Source organism: Melospiza melodia, unplaced genomic scaffold (genome assembly GCF_035770615.1).
Source record: "Melospiza melodia melodia isolate bMelMel2 unplaced genomic scaffold, bMelMel2.pri scaffold_32, whole genome shotgun sequence".
Lineage (NCBI taxonomy): Eukaryota > Metazoa > Chordata > Aves > Passeriformes > Passerellidae > Melospiza > Melospiza melodia.
In genome coordinates, this window is record NW_026948638.1 from 974561 (window position 1) to 993445 (window position 18885).

The 18885-nt window shown below is 56.8% G+C and overlaps 1 long non-coding RNA gene and 1 pseudogene across 1 annotated transcript in view; one reads left to right on the top strand and one right to left on the bottom strand.

Moving 5' to 3' along the window:
- The window catches only part of LOC134434194 (uncharacterized), a 108579-nt gene that overhangs the window by 5651 nt on the left and 84043 nt on the right, over positions 1 to 18885 (bottom strand). Inside the window, exon 2 of the long non-coding RNA XR_010031819.1 lies at positions 284 to 304. This is a non-coding gene — a long non-coding RNA (uncharacterized LOC134434194). The remainder of the gene's footprint in view (positions 1 to 283; positions 305 to 18885) is intronic.
- LOC134434188 (Fc receptor-like protein 3) overlaps positions 4557 to 18885 on the top strand; it is a 43859-nt pseudogene continuing 29530 nt past the window's right edge.

An 18885-nucleotide genomic window follows, 5' to 3' on the forward strand; every position in this document is an offset into this window, starting at 1 on the left:
CAGGACTGTGACACATGTAGGTGCCTCTCTTGAAGACAGTGAAGTGATCAGGATGCTGCTACCACCAGGTCTGCATGTCCTTGTACCAGGTGGCGGCACCAGCAGTCCTTGAGCCCTGGCAGGTCAGTGTCACCCAGTCCTACAGCACTGCCGGCCTCCAGGGGGGCTCCACAAGGAGCTGGGTGGTCTGGGCACCTGTGGGTGACAGGGGACACCAGCCTACCAGGGCCAGCATGGGGCTGGGAACAGCGGGGTGGGGCCATGGCATCCCCCGAGGACTCACCAGCAAGGCTGAGGGTCTGGGCTGGAAGGGAGAAGGGAGAGGGCTCAGTGAGTGTGGCACCATGGGAACAGAGGCAAAGGGATGCAGACTGTGGGGACTGTCCCTAACTCTCCCCATCGGGTCAGCAGTTCTTGTGAGAAAGTGTGTGTCGGTGGTCCCCAAGAGATTTGGAGAGGTAGGGGGACATGTCTGTGTCACAGCCACCCATGCACCACATCCCTGTGGCACAGACACCTTGGAACAGGGAAACTGAGGCCACCCCGGGCTGAGGCTGAACAAGGGGACACTGTGGAGACAAGCCCTCTATGGACACAGCCCATACTGGCCCAGGTCACCCCCACCAGCTCATGATCTCATCCCCATGATCCCATCCCCATGATCCCATCCCCATGATCCCATCCCCACGGCCACATCCTCACTGTTGTTGTCCACTTCTGTCCCTGCATCCCAGTTCCCTTTAGCCTATGCCCAGAGCCACCTGAACCCAAAGGTGCCAGTCCCCACATCCCTGTCCCCACATCCCTGTCCCCACATTTCTGACCCCTCTTCCTGTCCCCAAAGCCACCCTGTATGTCCAGTCCCACCAAAGTCCACTGTAGGTAACATGGACTGGCACTGCTGGCATTGGAGACCTCAGGGGACCCCACAACCCCCTTGTGCCCCCTCCCCTCCCTATCCCTGGGGTGTCAGGCCCGTGCCCGGGGCATTCACCCCACAGGAGCAGCACCACCTTCCCAGCCATCCCGGTGTCCTCAGCCATGTGCACTGGCTGTCACTCGCTGCTGTGGCCACTGCTCCCCTGGCTGGCGGCTCTTTGGACGAAGGGGAAGGAAGTGAGGTCAGGTCTTTCCCCATGTGTAGGTGGCCCTTGGTGGGGACGAGGTGGGCACAGGATGGGCACAGGCTGGGGACAAGGCTGCATAGTCTGGGGACATGGTGGGTGATGGTGTTTGCAGGAGTGGGGGGCTCAGGGGATGTGGGGAACCAGGGATGGGTGTCCAGGAGAATGAGGGTCCAGGGGAATTGGGGTCTCCATGCCTGGAGGGATTAAGGGTTGGGTGTGCTGTGGGAACATGGTCCCCAGGGATCTGAGGTCATGGCATGTTGGTGCCAGGTTTGGGGGTGCAGGAGGAAAAAGGGGACCCTTGGGAATAGGGGTTTTGGGGGAAGAAGTAGCCCATGGGATGGGCTCAAGGCAATGGTGGTGCTGGGCAATGGCAGTCCTGGGATGGGGGTCCCTGGGAGGAGAGACCAAGGCCATGGGGGTCCCATGGTTGGGTTCCCAGGGGAATGGGGGTGCCAGGGATTGGGCAGTTGATGGGTGGGCACAGGGGAAAACAGCTCCTTCCCTGGGTGCTGCAGATTTTGAGCTGACCCAGAGCACAGCAAAGCCCCCACCCTGAGGCACCTCAGGGCTGTTCTGGGAGTCTCTGTTCCCCTGCCCCACACAACCCTGGGTCAGGTCCCCTCAATTTCCTGGCTCAGCCATCCCAGACAACACTTGATGCACAATTGGTTGAGACAAAATTACACATCCATAGAATAAAAGCAAACATCTTTCCCACACCATCATTTTCCCAATAAAGGACAAACTCATCAGAAATCAAACTGACAAGGTATAAAATTACCTGGGTTTGTAGAATCCATTGATTTCCCAACAAGTCATTCACAATAAAAACACAAACAAACCACAATGGAATGAGACTTTTTCATTCCGTTTAGCAGCCCCTTGGTGCATTCCCCAGTAGCATTTGCTTGTGGATAACAGAGTGTGGATTCTCCCTGAGTGTCCAACAGCTCCATGGAATTGCTCCCTGCCTGCTGAGCAGCAACCCAGCCCAGAAGGAAGCCTTTCTTTGGCTTTTAGGAACTCTCCTGATTTTGCTCATTCCCACCCTGAAACTTGATTGACTTCCCATGGAGGAAGGCTAGAAGCTCTGTCCATCCTTGGGACAGTGCATAGGAATCTGTGGAAATGCCTGTGTGTGCCCCAGGGTCTGATTCCCTGGTAAATCCACTCCAGCCTGCCCTGAATTCCCCTGCCTGGGCACTCCCTACTCCTGCTGTGACACCCCTGTTCCCCAGCCCCTTGTGTGCAGCCCCTGCTCAATATTTCCACATTTTCCCTCTCTTCTGCTGTGAACATCCAGATCACAAACATTCTCTCTGTGAGGTTCCAAAGGGCTGCAGGTTTTGTTCAAGAAGGAGGGTCCAGGTCAGGTTGTTGAGCAGATTGTTTTGGTATTTGCAGTAGTGCTAGGGCTCTCTCAGTCCCTTGCTGAGAGGAACAAAATGATCAATTGCTGCATTTCCAGACAGGTTCCCACACAGCTGCCCTTGCATGGGGAATTTCCAGCCAGCCCTGCTCTGAAAAGCATGAAAGTCCCTCACAGAGCCACTGCTTGGGCTCCCTTTGAGGTTTGTGCTTCTTGCAGGGCTGAGCAAACCACAGGCAGGCCTTTTTCCCCAACAGAATTCTCACCTTTGCAGCAGCTCTAAAGCTGCCAGAATCAAAGCCAGGGGGGCAGAGGGGAACACTCAGGTGCTGGCTGCCCCCTGGGGCTGGCCAGAGCAGGGCTGGGCAATGGCCATCCCTGTGCAGTGGGGCTGGGCCATGGCTGGGCCCCACCCTAGCGTTGACAGGGCTCCCCAGGACGTGCCACCCCTGGGACAGGCACCTGGCCAGGAATGTGCAGGGACATTTCTGGAACCGCCACCCCCTGGGACAGGACCCCCCACAACAGGATGTGTCACCCCCTGGACTGGTTTCCCCCAGCTGAACTCTGGAACAGAGACCTTAGAGGACAGGATGCCCCTGGATGGGCCCCCCCAAGAACAGAGACTGAACGCTCCCTTTCCCATCTGACTCTCAGCACAAATGGCCTCTTCCCTCTTGTCCAGGATAATGAAAGTGTTGAGGGAGCACAGCCCAACACCTCCGTACCTCAAATCCTCCTCACCCTTCCATGCGCCCCCTGCTCCCCATTTCCCCCCTCCCCTGGGTGCCCCAACCCCTTCTTGCTCAGGGGCACCCCAGGATTGCTGAGCCAGTAACTGGGGTTGAGGGAATGTGGCAAAAAGTAAGGAGAATAAGGAAAAAAGAGAAATAAAGAGAGGAAAAAGTCCAGGGCAGGGGAGGACACAGATGCAGAGGTACCCAGGACCCCCATGCAATGCCTGTCCAGGAAACGAACACTACAGGGGTGATTTTGTGGAGCCCCGCCTTAACCCAAAATCTGAGGCACTCAGGGAAGGAGCTGTGACCCCCGTGCCCCCCCAGCAACTGCCCAACCCTGGCACCCCCATTCCCCTGGGACCCCAACCTTGGGACCCAATTTCCTTCAGCCCCCTGTTCCCTGGGACCCCCATCCCTAGACTGCAATTCCCATGAACTCCAACCCCAAGGAATCCTGTCCCAGTAATTGCACTTCCTGAGACACCCCTTCCCTTAGGGACATTGATTTCCCCAGGGACCCCATTCTCACAGGGCTCCTCTTTCCACTAGCACCTCCATGCCATGGCCCCCATCTCATGATCACAAATCCCTGAAGGCCACATTGTTTTGGGACCCTCATCCCCTAGTCTGAGTCCACCCAATCCTTGGGACCCCATTCCCCTGGGACCCTGACCCTGGGCATCCCATTCCCCTGGACACTCATCCCTGGCTCCCTATACCACCTCAGACTCCAAATTCTGGCAACACCATGTCCCCACCATGTCCCACCAGCACCCCCATGTCTCACAAGGTCCCCAAAGCCTGCCCCCATCCTGTCCCCACCCTGCCCCCACCAAGGGCCACCTACACGTGGGGACAGGATGGGACCTCGCTTCCTTCCCCTTCATCCGAAGAGCCGCCAGCCAGGGGAGCGGTGGCCACAGCAGCAAGTGACAGCCAGTGCACATGGCTGGGGACACTGGGATGGCTGGGAAGGTGGCACTGCTCCTGTGAGGTGAGTGCCCCAGGCACGGGCCTGAAACCCCTGGGATGGGCCCTGGTGAGGCACAGACTAGTGGGGAGGGGGCACAGGGGGGCTGCAGGGTCCTCTGAGGTCCCCAATGCCAGCAGTGCCAGAGCAGGGCATGGAGCCAAGTGTGACCAGAGTTTTGGGGTGGCTGTAGAGACAGAAAGAGGGGAACTGGGATGTGGGAACAGGAACAGGGGGATAGAGATGTGGGGACAAGGATGTTGCAGAAGGAGCCTTGGGGCTTGGGTAGGTGTGGGGACAGGGACAGGGGAACAGGGATGCAGGGACAGGGACAAGGACCACGTAGCATGGGGATGGGCTGGGAGGACAGGTACCATTGGAATGGGATCATGGGTACAGGGCCATGGGGATGTGGCCGTGGGGACAGGTTCTGTAGGGCTGGTGGAGGTGGCCAGTGCAAACATGGGATGTCCACAGTGTCCCCATGACCCTCACCCAGCCCTGTCCCTTCTGCCTTCCAGCCCAGACCCTTGGCCTTGCTGGTGAGTCCTCAGGGGATACCATGGCCCCACCCTGCTGTCTCCAGCCCCATGCTGGCCCTGGCGGACTGGTGTCCCCTGTCACCCACAGGTGCCCAGACCACCCAGCTTCTCGTGGAGCCCCTGTGGATGCCAGCGGTGCTGTGGGACCGGGTGACAATGACCTGCCAGGGCTCAGGGACTGCCGGTGCCACCACCTGGTACAAGGATGGGCAGCGCTGGGGGCGACAGGGACGGGGCTACTTCACTGTCAGTGAGAGTGGCTCCTATGAGTGTGACAGACCCAACAGTGGGCTCAGCTCCCCCGTGAGAGTCTTAAATGGTGAGGGAGGTTTGGATGTGACCAACCTGGCACCCGTGGGAACCCTAAGGGCTCTGGGTGTGCTGCACTCCATGGGTCACCTGCTGTGTGACCAGCACCAGTCCCCTGCTCTAAGGACATCCCAGAGCATCCCAATGTGGGGAAAACCATGCTGGAATTGGGGATCCCTGGTGCAATTGGTGTGACAAAATGGGGGGATCCCCATCAAAAGAGGATACCCTGGTGTGACAGGACCCCTCGGTCCCGCAGCCCAATTGGTGCTGCAGGTGCTGGTGCAGGAGCTGCTGGAGGCGGACACAGTGAAACTGCGCTGCCGGTGCTGGGAGAACATGTCAGTCACCGGGGTGCCATTCTACCATGGGGACAAGGAGGTGGAGAGGTCCCTCAATGGGACCGAGCCATCCCTGGCCCCTCTGCGGCTGCGCCACAGCAGCAGTTACATTTGCAAGGGCTGGGTGGACTCTGAGATGTCATCATGGGCACATTCGGCACCAGTGACAGTGCACAGTGAGAACCCCCACACCTGGAACTCCAATCTCCTGACAGCCCCAAAGCCACTTCATGCAGACTCAGAGCCACAGTCCTCATCTCCCCTCTCCTTCCCTGAGCTTTTCATGGTGCCGGTGCTGGAGGGTCCCTCCGAGCCCACCGAGGAGACCCCCCTGACTCTCAGCTGCCTCAGCACTCCCAGCCCCCTGTGGCCCCGAGCCCCCCTCCTGCACGTGTTCTAAAGGGATGGGCAGGTGGTGGGGGGCCCACAGAGGTCCCTGCAGCTGCTGGTGCCCACCGTGGGGGTCTCCCACTCGGGGAATTACAGCTGCCAGGTGCGCTCTGAGGGGGGGGCCATGTGGAAGAGCAGCGCCTGGCTCCGCGTCACGGTGTGCAGTGAGTGCAGGGATGGGCACAAGGGGCCACCACAGCTTCCTCGGGTATCCTGCCTGTGTACATCCATGACCCCCAGATGCCTTTATCGTGTCCCCCCACCTCTTTCCTGTGTCCCCGCACCCCTCCTTGGTGTGACCCCATCCCCGACATCATCCATCACACCCATTCCTTCCATCCCTATCCCTCCACAATGCCTGCCAGCCCATACCATTGCCCTCAGCCCTGTCTGTGTCCCCACAGTGCCCGTGGCCAATGCCACCATCACGCCTGGTCCCCTGGCACACCAGATGCATGCAGGTGACAACGTGACCCTGCGCTGCTCAGTGCAGGTGGGCTCAGCCCCGTCACCTTCACCTGGCTGCACAACGGGCAGGAGGTGGCCCGGGGTCCCCTCTTGGAGTTCAGGGACATTGATGTGGGACATTCAGGCACCTACCAGTGCATGGCCAACAACCAGCTGGGACAGGATGGGCACCGTGTGTTCCAGGCACTCAGCCCTGAGCTGGCCCTGGAGGTGAAAACATGGGGACACAGGGACACAGGTGGGGTCACACAGGGTCACAAGGGAATGCAGGCCCCCTGGGTTGATGAGAGACCCTGATGTGTCCCCCTCTGTTTCTTGCAGTCACTGCAGGGGTTGCTGGGGTGCTTTTGTTCCTGCTCCTGGTCGTGGGTGTCATTGTGGCCTGGCACTGGTGGCACCGTGTGGGTGGGTGACAAATGGGGGAATGGGGGTCCCAGGGAGCAGTAGAGGGTCCCAGAGTTGGACAGTGATTGGGCAGCACCCACAGCCCCAGAATTGTGGCATTGCCTGGGGGTCCTTAAGGGTTTGGGGAGGTTCTGGATGGTCTTGAAAGGATGTTGGAGATTCTTTCAGGGGCCCTGGGGGGGTTTTGGTGGGTCTCTGTCTTGCTGGGCTTTGGTTTCTTGAGGCAGAACTGGGGAGGTTCGTGAATTCTGGGGGTCTTCAGGGATGCTTGAGAGTTCTGTTGTAAATTGAGGGTCAATTGAGGGGTCAGGAATCCTGGGAGGGTTCATGGTTCTGCAACCCCAAAGTCACATCTCCCCTCCTTCCTCTGCAGCCACCAGAAAGAACCAGGAAAGGTGAGTGGGGGGCTCCAGACATGAGTCCCCTTTTACCCCACCCCACAGCACTTCATTCCCTCCCCCACATTCCCTTTATTACCGCAGGGCCCCCCCGGATCGCCTGGCCCCCCAGAGGAGGGTGAGGTGCTGTACACCCACCTCGTGGTCACCAAGAGGGCAGGGGGTGAGTACAGGGGGGGACACACACAGAGGGACACAACACCCACGAGTGTCACCCCACCCAGATCCCACAGCCCGTGTCTCTCGCAGTGTCCCCCCGTGCCACCACCCTCCAGGATCCCCAGGTGACCTACACGGAGCTGCGGGGACCCCAGTGGTGACTGTAGGAACCTGGTGACATTTACGGGAATGTGCTGTGACACTGGGGGGAACTGGGGGGCGCTGGGGGTCCCCACCCATGGGCACCCACTCGTGTGTGTGCTGCCACTAAAAACTGCCCCCCTCCTTCCCCATGAGGGCACAAAGATGCCAAAGGGCTGAGAGAAGAACAATTTCCTGCAACAGCAATGAGAGAGAATAAAACCAACAGTAACAACAACAAGGTTCAGCGTCCAAATGGTCCCACAAGGAATGATTTCCAGCGAAAGCCACCCAAAAAGGAATAAACCCCAGACATTTCCCCCAACACGTTTCCTCCACCAGAGGAACCCAGAAGGGTCCTGGACCTGCATTACTCCGATGGCCAAATCAGCTTTCAAAAGGCGCTAGATTTTCTTTTCCCCTCTCCCAAACCCCTCCTCTGCCATGTTCCCCACACAAAGATGTCAGAAATGCTCTGTGGGGATTCCAGAGCCCATCGCTTTTCCAAGGCTGCCAGGATCAGGCCATGACAGAGAGTGGGGTGTGAGAGACAGGAAAAGTTTGATGTCTGGAGACATTTTGGAGCACCTGTGTGTCGCTGGGGTGGGTCAGGCCTTGCTTTTGATGAGACAGTGCCCCATCTGTCCATCAGTCTGTCAGCCATGGAACACTGGGGACAGTGTGATGCTCTGCCAAAGCCAACTTCTGCGTGGCCAGGTGACCAGAAGTGCCAGCTGGGGAGAGGGCCCTTGGTGTCCCAACTGGCTTAAAAGGCAGAGCATGATGTGACAAAGTCCCTGACCCTGCCTCCTCTTGGGGTGTGTGTCGCATCCACGCTGGAACCCAGGAGTTGGCAACTCATTTAAATGCAAAATATCTGCCAAGGAAATTGGGAATGTTCCTGGAATGGAAAGAAGACCCATCCCTAAATTGATTTTTAATTTCAAAAATGATGGGGCTTCCAGGCCAAAGTGTTGGATAATGAATAACAGCTAATTACTGGGAAATTTATGATCCAGAACACAACAAACAATACAAACCCAGAACTGTCCCTTCCGCTCAGCACTGTTGGTTTTTGTGGCAGTTATAAACGCGGCCAGCAGTGGGCGCTGCAGGGAGCAATCCCGGCCAGCAGGGGGCGCCGCGGTCCAGCTCCATCCCCTCAGGGGCCATGGCGGCCTCGGACGGGAGGGAGGAGGGGAAATCGCTCCTTTTGCAAACTCACGGGCACCAATTGGTCCCGACACCACCACCGGCAGTGGGCAGAAGCCGCCAAGGCAGCAGGTTGCATCCCAGTGCCCACTGGCAGTGTAGCAGTGTCCTGGGGCCAGGCACACACCCTACACAACACCTGTGACTGCTCTCCATTATCCCGAATGAAAGGAAGGCAGTGCCTGACCCCAGGCAGGTCTCGGGTCCACAGCAGCATCTCTGGTGGCTTTACACCACAATTCCTGCAAACCCTCAGCCTTTCACTCAGGTGAGTAGGGTAAGGATGGAGCAGCTTTGGGGACACCTGGAATCCAGACAGGGTCACTCCCCACAGCTAACTCATGTCCCGGGGCAGAGCCCCAACTCAGTATTCCCACAGTTTTCCCTCTTATCTGGCGGACACATCCCAAGCCCAAACATTCTTTCCATGAGGTTCAAGAAGGCTGCAGGTTTTGTGCAAGAAGGTGGGTCTGGGTCAGGTTGTTTAGTGGATTGTTGTGGATTGTGCAGTAGTTTTGTGGTTCTCTCTGTCCCTTACAAAGAAGAAAAAATGATCAATTGCTGTATTTCTGGACTGGTTCCCTCACAGCTGCCCCTGCAGGGGGTTTTTCAAGCAAGCCCTGCTCTGAAAACCATCAAAGGCCTTCCCAGAGCCACTGCTTGGGCTCCCTTTGGCTTTTGTACTTCTTGCAGGGCTGAGCAAACCACAGGCCGGCCTTTTCCCCCACATAATTCTCACCTCTGCAGCCGATTCACAGACCCAGAGCCCCTCAGAATTTATCTGGGGTGACCCCCAGGCCACAGGCACCTTGTGGGGGCTCTGCTGGACTCTGGTCACCCCAAAATCTGAGGCACCCAGGGAAGGAGCTGAGACTATGGGTCCACCCAGCCATCGCCCATCCCTTGGACTTCCATTCCACTGGAAATCAAATCATGGGAGTCTCATTCCTTATGATCCACCTTGCCTGAGACCCCCATCCCAGTACTGACATTCCCCAGGATCTTTATTACCCAGCACCCCATTCCCAAGGAACCCTCTCCTGTCCATTCCATCCCTTGTAATCTCTCTTCCCCCAGCACCTTGATTCTCCCAGGACCCCCATTCCCATGGGAACCCTCATTCCCCCAGCATACCCATCCCATGACCCCAGTCCATGGAGCCCACGTTCCCCTGGGACTCCCATCCCTGTGGCCCTCCTGCCCTAGGGACCCCCATTCCCATGGCCCCCCCATCGTCAGTGATTCCCCATTGCCAGGGACCCCATTCCTCTGCGACACCCCCATTCCCCTGACCCCCTCCCCAGTTCCCCAAACCCTCTGAGCCCCCCACTCCTGGGAACCCCATGTACTACTGTGTGCAGCCCAGCCTTGTCCCCACACTGTTCCCACCCTTCCCACAGCCTGTCCCCAAGGTCACATCCCCGTAATCCTGTGCTTGTGGCCACCCTGCTCCCACCAAGGGCCACCAACACGTGAGGACAGACATGACTTCGCTTCCTTCCCCTTAATCCAAAAGCCACCACCCAGGGGACAGCCACCCCTGGCAGCAAGTGACAGCCTGTCCACATGGCTGGGGACACCGGGATGGTCGGGAGGGTGGTGCTGCTCTTGTGGGGTGAGTGCCCCGGGTATGGGCCTGACATCCCAGGGATGGGGAGGGGGCACAGGGGGTGGAGGGGTCCCCTGAGGTCCCCAATGCCAGCAGAGGCAGTCCATGTTACCCACAGTGGACTTTGGTGGGACTGGGGATGTAGGGTGGGTTTGGGGACTGATACAGGGGGCAGGAATTGGGAATGGGGATGTGAGGACAGAAATGGGGGACTGGCACCTTTGGGCTCAGGGAGCTCTGGGGATGGGGACAAGGGAACGGGGATGAAGGGACAGAAGGGGACAAGAACAGTGAGGATGTGGCCTTGGGGATGGGATCATGAGCTGGTGGGGGATGACCTGGGCCAGCATGGGCTGTGTCCGTGGTGCCCTCGTGCCCAGAGTGTCCACAGTGTCCCCATGTTCTGTCTGCCTCAGCTCAGGGTGGCCTCAGTGTCCCTGTTCCCAAGGTGTCTGTGCCACACAGATGTGGTGCACAGGTGGCTGTGACACAGACATGTCCCCCTGACTCTCCAAATCTTTTGGGGACCACCCAGACACACTTTCCCACAACAACTGCTGACTCCATGGGGACAGTTAGGGACAGTCCGCGCACCCCATGTCCCTGTGCCTCTGTCCCTGCAGTGCCACCCCCACCAAGTTCTGTCCCTTCTCCCTTCCAGCCCAGACCCTCAGCCTCGCTGGTGAGTCCTCAGGGGATGCCATGTCCCCACCCTGCTGTCCCCAGCCCCATGGTGGCCCTGGCAGGCTGTTGTCCCCTGTCACCCACAGGTGCCCAGACCACCAGCTCCTGGTGGAGCCCCCCTGGAGGCCAGCGGTGCTGTGGGACCGGGTGACACTGAGACAGAGTAGAGATCCATTTTGAATTAGGTGAAGTGTCTAGGAGCGGTGAAAAGTCTGTGAGGCCAAAGCTGAAGGAAAAACTCGCATGCCGGAGACAGCGAGGAGACAGAGAAAGAAAAACAGAAACGAGGAGACAGAGAAAGAAAAACAGAAACGACCACATGGTCGATTTGCCCCCGACCTAGGAATTCCTTTGATAAAGAAGAACTGGCGAAAAATGTCACGCGGAATGAATATGTATGAACCAATTGTGATACTGTATGCATATGTATTTGGAATGGGGATAAAAGGAGACTTGAAATCCTCAGGGGTACGCATGCCTTTTGGGGAGGCTTACATCTGATGACGCACGCACGTCATAACAAAGGCATACCGGGCTTTACAACTTTTATAAAGTTGTGAAGTTTCTTCTTTTCTCCGCAAAACAGAGCAACAAGGCTGGTGAGGGGCTTGGAGCACGAGCCGTATGAGGAACAACTGAGGGAGCTGGGGTTGTTCAGCCTGGAGAAAAGGAGACTCAGAGGTGATCGTATCACCCTCTTCAACTTCCTGAAGGGTGGCTGTGGTGAGCTGGGGGTCGGTCTCTTTCTCCAGGCAACAACAGACAGAACAAGAGGATACAGTCTCAAGCTGCACCAAGGGAGATATAGGCTAGAATTCAGGAGGAAGTTTTTCACAGAAAGAGTGGTCAAATACTGGAATCATCTACCCAGGGAGGTGGTGGAGTCACCATCCCTCAATGTGTTTATAAAAGAACTAGATGTGGCACTTGGTGCCATGATCTAGTTGAGGTGTTAGAACATGGGTTGGACTCGTTGATCTTAAAGGTCTCTTCCAACCTAGAAATTCTGTGATTCTGTGATTCTGTAATTTCTTGCATCCTTCATGCACACCTTCCATCCCCAGGGATCTCCATCTCCAGGATGCTCCTTGCCCAGTTCCTCAGAGTGAACTCCCTTGACGGACCCCAAGTCAGGGAATTTTCCCAAATCCTGGTGGGAAATGATTCAATCCCTGTCAGAACAGGAACCCCAGAATGTTTTCCGTGTCATGGGGCCCTTGCTCATCCATGTTGGAGTGATGGGAATTCTGCTTCATCCTCACGCTTTGCCAGCAGCTCTGCTCTTCCCAATGGAAGATTCCTAGATTCCAGGATGTGCCATCCTTTGCCAGCAGCTCTGTTTTTCCCAATAGAAGAATTTCAGATCCCGGCCCAGCTGGTGGATGAGATGTTTTCCACACTGCTTTCATTATATCCAGGTGTCAGGGTCCGTCCTAGTGGACAGATGACCTGATGGTTCGTAGGAATGATTTCAGAGTGCAAAAAACCAACACGGTACAAGGGTGTTTGCAGTGATAATCAAAACAAATGCAGTTTTATTGAAATAATCACAGCAAAAATGTGATAGAGAGATTAAGGGAGAGAAAAAGATAGAGAGAGAGAGAGAGAGAGGGAGAGAGAGAGGGGATATAGCTACCAACACAGTGACAAAGTCCTTTGGTGCAGTCCAGTCGAGGGTCCATCTGCTACGCTGGGAAGATATCAAAGGCTGTAGCTAATTCAGAGGTTTTTATTATTGAAAATTGTGAGGGGGGGAAACAGATACAATAGGGAACAGATGTAACAGGTAGTCCATGTTCTCAACAGTAAATGAGAGCCATTGTTTTCTTGCTCCAGTGGTCACAATCTGCAGGCAAACATCTCACTTTGGTCAGCTTGCCTCCCCCACACACCTCCCCCGGGCTGGGGTTTCCGTCCCAGTCCTAGGAAGGAGCAGAGGAGCCTTTTAGGAGTTTCATGTCTCAGTCCTTGATGGAAAAGCTTCTCACATCTCTGTCTGTCTGTCATGGTGGTTGTAAAACAGATGAGGGTCTTCTGTGGGAGACCACCCGAAACTCAGGAGAAGTCCAGCCAGGGCGAGAGGTTGGACAGCTTCCAAAGCTGCTATTGTTGCAAACAGAGCATGGTGCCCCTTCTTAGCATACAGCAAACGTACTTGTGGAAACAATAGCTTAACACTGAGCTTTCAGGTCTCAAGGCCCATGGCATGTGACTTTTCTCCTTCAGAACCAGATATAGACGGGGGGGTCTTCTCTTCAGTGATCTCCCAAGGACAATTGTGAGGCAGATGAGGGAAAATTCTGACAAACTCTCACACCAGGGAATATTGCACTGGGCTGAGGAGTTTCTTCCCAACTCCCTGGAAAAGGGGTGGTAGAGGAATTCCATAAGAAAGACAACCTCCAGCTTCCACCCACTGAATCCAAAGCTTTTCCCATGGTAACCTTCCCATGGAATGAAGTAAAAAGAAGCTCTTCTATCCTGTAGTGGGAAATGCCAGAACCTCCTGCTCTGGGTGGAACCCCTTCCACATTCCCAAAAAAAGGAATTTATCAGAGGAAGTTGCTCCTTGAATGCTGCTGGGAATGGCTCTCCTCAATTTCCCATCCAGCTCTAAAGCTGCCAGAATCAAAGCCAAGGGGGCAGGGGGGGACCCTCAGGTGCTGCCTGCCACCTGGGGCTGGGCAGAGCAGGGCTGGGCAATGGCCATCCCTGTGCAGTGGGGCTGAGCCATGGCTGGGCCCACCCTTGGATGGCCACCCCAACATCAGCCACTCCACAATACACATCACTGTCCCAACAACATCACAATATTTAATCAACAATACAATCAATAATGCAATATCAATTTGTATAATATCACATGAAAGTCTACTTACATTAACTTGTTTCTCACAACACATACTAGTAAAGAACTGTTATTCCTGCTCCCACATCTTTGCCGAAAAGCCCCATAATTTCAAAGTTACAATAGTTCAGAGAGAAGGTGATTGTATTTTCCATTTCAAGGAACGTTCCTACTTTGTTCAGCTTCCTTGACAGAGCTGAACAAAGAAACACCATTTCTGCCAGTTTAACCAAAAAATTGCATTTTTTTCCCAGGAGCAGGGAACCAGGTGCTGTGCCACCTTGGAACTGGGATGGGCACCAGTAAGCCACCTTAGTGGGAGCACTGGGAGGGGGACTGCAGAGCCACTAAGCACATGGGGGTTAGGAGGAACAAATCTGATTTGGATTTATGTTTCAACATATGCTACACAGGAGGTGAAAAATGACTCTGTGGATTGTACATGTGCTAAGAACCCTGTCCCTGGCAAGGCTTCACACAACAGAGAATCGGGAGAGAAAGCTTCAGTGATTGGGCTGTGAGTGACCCCCACTGGCTGGTGGGAGAGATGCCCGGGAAAAATGTGTGGGAAAAATGGCTGGGAAATTGTGCTGTGGGAGGAGCCTTTGCAAATAAAAGCAGCAAACTGTGACACAACAGGAGTGTTTTGCTTTGGGTTTCTTGGAGGGATCAGGGGCTGCTCAGAGGGTCAGCTTGGCCATCCTCCCCTGTGGGATTGACATTCTCTGAACCTGGGAGAAAGCAGTGAGAGAGGCAAAGCATGATCCAAACAATTCTTATCTCATTTACTGCGCCTGTGTTGTTCCCAAGTTGAATGCATTGTGGAAGATTGTTTACCTGAAGGGAATTGTTAATTGGATTCTGTTGGGAGTGCTTTGATTCAGTGACCAATTGTATCCAGGTCTGTGTGTGTCTGGACTGTCAGCTGACAGTCATGAGATTGTGATCAGTGGAGTGCAGTTGAGTGCTTGGCAGATTCAGTTTAGATGTATTGTAGTATAGTATAGAATAATATAGTATAATAAAGTACTTAATAAGCCTTCTGATAAGATGGGGTAAGTTGCATCATTCCTCCTGGACATCAGGTAAAAATATCATCGACACTCCACTCCCTTGCCTTTTCCTCTGGTGGTCCTTCTTCCCTGCCTGCATCCATTCTTCCCTGCTTCGCTGCTTCCCCGAGGCAGCTCATGCTTGCATGTCCTGGACATTCCTTCATTGCTTTCCCCAATGGAGCAGATGCTGCCTGCACCCCTCCCCCACCGCCTCTGCTGCGTTTCCCACGCTGCCCACAGCACCGAGCCTGTTGCACCTGCCCACCGCAGCCCCAGCCCCAACAGCCAGCCCAGAATCACCAGTGCCGCAGCAGCAGCCCGCAGCCAGCCTGCAGCAGCCAGCCTGCAGCCATCGCTCGCCCGTGCCAGAGACACGCAGGTGCCATCCTTGGAAATCACGCCCAGACAATCACAAAAGCAATGTGGGCTCGCCCTGGCTTGCAGCACACACACTCCATACGCCTAGCTGATGCCCACAGAGCTCCCGGGCTTCTTGTGGTAACGCTGTCCCTGTCTTTTGTTTCTCTCTCTATCCTTTTCCCTTTCTACTCCCTTCCCTCCTCCTTCAGTGTCAATGCTTATCTTCCTTTATCAATAAACAGTTCTCAGATATAATATCGCCAAGTTTTTGCTTCATTTTCATCTGAGAAACCTTTCAGCAAGAATCCTCCCCAGTTCCCCCTTTTACAGCGGGATGGGATAGGGGTAGTGGGAGGGGGAATGGGGAAGCCCTGGGTGTACTGCAAGCACTGTGGGGAGAGAATGGGGCACTCCCTGAGGGTACTTGGGCACTTGGACGGGGCTGGGGAGCCCCTGCAGGTACCAGCAAAGGGATGGGGGAGCCCTTCTGGGTACAGGGAGAGGAAATGGGGAGCACAGGGTGCCCTGTGTAGTCTTCCCCTGACCCATGACCACCTCCCTTGGAAGGATGGGTAACCACAGGAGGCATGGAGGGAGCACCCCCAGAGTCACCCAGTTCCTCCCGCTTCCCAGAGGATCACAACTTTTGGTGTAGATTACCATAGATGTCGCTGGGTTCCCATGGTTGCCTGTGCAGCTCCATGTACGTCGGCTGAGGATCCTTCACTGGGGGTGCCAGGAGGTCTGAGGGGGGCCTGTGGGAACAAGGGGGTGTGTGGAAGGGGATGGGAGGTGCTGGGGGTTTGGGTAAAAGGTGTATCATGGCTGGAGGCTGCACTCACCTTTCCTGGTGCTTCCTGGCATCTGCAAAGAAAACTGGACAGGTGACTTTGGAGACCCAGGGGCCCCCATCCACCCTTGGCAATGCTGAACCACCACCAGACAAACAATTCCCCCCAAGCCCCCCCAGTATACCTGTAGCCCCCCCAGTATCCCTGACCCACCCCACTTGCACCAACACCCTTAGCTCCCAGAACTCTGAGCCTGGCAGGGAGGGGTACCCCTGATATAACCCCTAAAATCCCTGCAGGACCCTCCAACAGCTCCCCAGGCCTCTGAGCCATGGTCACTGGGGGCTGAGCCCCTCCCTGGTCAGGGGCTGTGGGTGCTGCCCTATGGCCCCCTTTCTCTGGGGGCCTTCCAATGTCTCTCCATGACCCCCGTCCCCCCATTGTCACCACCCACACGGTGCCACCGGTGCCAGGCTACAATGACACCCACGACCAGGAGCAGGAACAAAAGGGCTCCACTGACACCTGCGGCCACTGCAAGAAACAGAGGGGGACACATCAGGATCGCCTATCACCCCAGGGATCGTGCACTCCCTGGAGACCCCGTGTGACACCACCTGTGACCCTGTGTCCCCATGGTGTCACCTCCAGGGCCAGCTCAGGGCTCAGTGCCTGGAACACACGGTGCCCGTCCTGTCCCAGCTGGTTGGTGGCCATGCACTGGTAGGTGCCTGAATGTTCCATATCGAAGTCCCTGAGCTCCAGGCGGGGCCCCTGAGCCACCTCCTGCCCATTGTGCAGCCAGGTGAAGGTGACAGGGGCTGAGCCCACCTGCACCGAGCAGCGCAGGGTCACATTGTCACCTGCATGCACCTGGTGTGACAGGGGACCGGGGGTGATGGTGGCATTGGCCACAGGCACTGTAGGGACACAGACAGGGCTGAGGGCACAGGGAGGGGCTGGCAGCCGATGTGGGGGGATAGGGATGGGAGGGGATGAGTGTGATCGGGGATAGTGGGGACAGGGCTAAGCGATGGATTTCTGGAGACAAGGGGAGTGGCGGAAGGACCCAAGAAAGGTCTCTGGGGGTCATGGAGGTGCCCAGGCAGGGGTCCCTAGGAGCATGTGGGGGGCCCTGTGCCCATCCCCGCACTCACTGCAAACTGTGATGCGGAGCCGGGTGCTGCTCTTCCGCACGGTCCCCCCTCAGAGTGCACCTGGCAGCTGTAAATCCACGAGTGGGAGACCCCCATGGTGGGGACCAGCAGCTGCAGGGACCCCTGAGGGCCCCCCACCACCTGCCTGTCCCTGTGGAACACATGCAGGAGGGGGGCTTGGGGCCACAGGGGGCTGGGGGTGCTGAGGAAGCTGAGAGTCAGGGGGAGCTGAAGGATGGCTCGGGGGGACCCTCCAGCACCTGCACTGGGAGGAGCTCGGGGCAGGAGATTGGAGGCAGTGGGGACAGTGACCCCAAGTCTTGGGGAGGGGCTGTGGGGGTGTTGGGGTGGAAGCTGTGGGGTTCTCACCATGCACTGTCACTGTCACCGGCACGGACATCACCCACTCCCTGTCTTTCAGCCAGCCCCTGCAGCGGTAGCGCCCACTGTGGTGCAGCTTCAGAGGAAACAGGGTCAGCTCTGTCCCATTTCGGAGCTCCACCAGCTGCTTCTCCTCATGGTAGAAGGACACCCAGGTGCCCAGGTTGTTCCGCCGGTCCTGGCAGCGCAGTGTCACCTTGTCCCCCTCCAGCAGTGGCCGTGCCGGCACCTGCAGCACCAGCCAGTCTGGGGAACAAGTGGGTCCTGTAGCATCAGGAGGCCTTGGAGGGTCCTGAAGGCACCACCCAATAGGGACCCCCCTAGTGGGTCACAGCCAGCATACTGGAGGTCCCCAATTCCAATACAGGGGCCCCTCCACACTGGCATGCTTTGGGATGTCCCCATATGCAGGGGATGGGCTCTGGTCACAGAGGAGGTGACCCATGGTGCTCAGCCCACCTAGAGCCCTTGGGGTCCCCGCAAGTGCCAGGCTGGGGACACTCAAACCCCTCTTACCATCAGAGACTCTCACGGGGAGGCTGAGCCCAGTGCCGGTTCTGTTACACTCATAGGTGCCATTCTCAGTGACAGTGAGGCGGTCATGTCCCTGCTGTCCCCAGCGCCGCCCATCCTTGTAGCAGGTGGTGGCACTGGAGGTCCCCGAGCCCTGGCAGGTCAGTGTCACCCGGTCCCACAGAACCGCCGGCCTCCAGGGGGGCTCCACGATGATCCAGGTGGTCTGAGTGCCTGCTGGTGACAGGGGACACCAGCCTGCCAGGACCAGCGTGGGGCTGGGGACAGCAGGGTTGGGTCATGGCATCCTCTGAGGACTCACCAGCAAAGCCGAGGGTCTGGGCTGGAAGGGAGAAGGGACAGGACTCAGTGGGGGTGGCTCTTTAGTTACAGCAGCACCAGAGCTCGGGTTTTGGCATCACTCCCAGATTTCTCCTGTGGGGACACCAGAGTGGCACAGACCTCTCAGGAACTGGGGCTCCAGGGCCACCTTAGGCTGAGGCAGGACAAAGGGACACCGTGGACACCGTGGGAATGGCGATGCCAGGACCATCTCATGCTGGTACAGGTCACCCCCACCAGTCCCATGGTCTCTGTACCCAGGGCCCATCTGCACAGTGCTTTTCCCCTAATTCCTGTCCTGGTCCCCCAGGCACCCTGTTCATGTCCCAACATCTTCACCAGTCCCACGATGCCTCCCTAAATTCCATCCCCCTGTTATTGTCCCCATGTTCCTTAACCCCCTCTCCTGTCCCTAAAGCCTCCCCACGACCCTGGTCACCTCATGCCTTGACTCTCCTGGCATTGGGGACCACAGGGAACCCTGCAGCTCCCCTGTGCCCCCGCTCCCCTCCACTGGTCTCTGCCTCACCAGGGCCCATCCCCGTGGTGTCTGGCCCCTGCCAAAGGCACT